The sequence below is a fragment of the Papilio polytes genome, unplaced genomic scaffold, assembly GCF_000836215.1.
Source record: "Papilio polytes unplaced genomic scaffold, Ppol_1.0 DF824024.1, whole genome shotgun sequence".
Taxonomy (NCBI): domain Eukaryota; kingdom Metazoa; phylum Arthropoda; class Insecta; order Lepidoptera; family Papilionidae; genus Papilio; species Papilio polytes.
In genome coordinates this window covers 1,326,156-1,326,570 of record NW_013525180.1, presented here as the reverse complement: position 1 = coordinate 1,326,570, position 415 = coordinate 1,326,156, and the positions used below count along the sequence as shown (strand labels likewise).

Here is a 415-nt window from a genome sequence, read left to right as displayed (position 1 = left end):
CTGGCGGCGGCCGCGGTCGCCTGCCGATTGTTCTTTTGTTACAAAAACAATTCTATTTGTTTTGTGACATTTGATTGAAACATTTATGTGATTGGGAAACGAAAGTTTGTGCAATATAGAAATAATATTGCACAGTTTGATGTAATTAGTCTGTTTTCATTAATGTATTTAGACTCATTTAATGAAGAGATATGAGAAATGCGTGACCTCTGTTCGGTCTTTGCAGTCTGCAATTGAAAATACGAAAGAATAAGAGACCAATAGCGAAATATCCGATTTAGTATTGATGTAATTATCAAAAAGGAAACGTTAATAGTATTTTTCTTACAAACACTTTTATACAAAACTATTCAAAAGTGTTAAACAAGTAAGATTACACTTTTCAACATTTCTGCTTTCAAAAACATTTTAAAAC

General features: G+C 31.3%; 1 protein-coding gene across 1 annotated transcript in view; it reads right to left on the bottom strand.

Moving 5' to 3' along the window:
- LOC106100925 (uncharacterized protein PB18E9.04c) overlaps positions 1–415 on the bottom strand; it is a 49,999-nt gene that overhangs the window by 29,735 nt on the left and 19,849 nt on the right. The window lies entirely within an intron of this gene.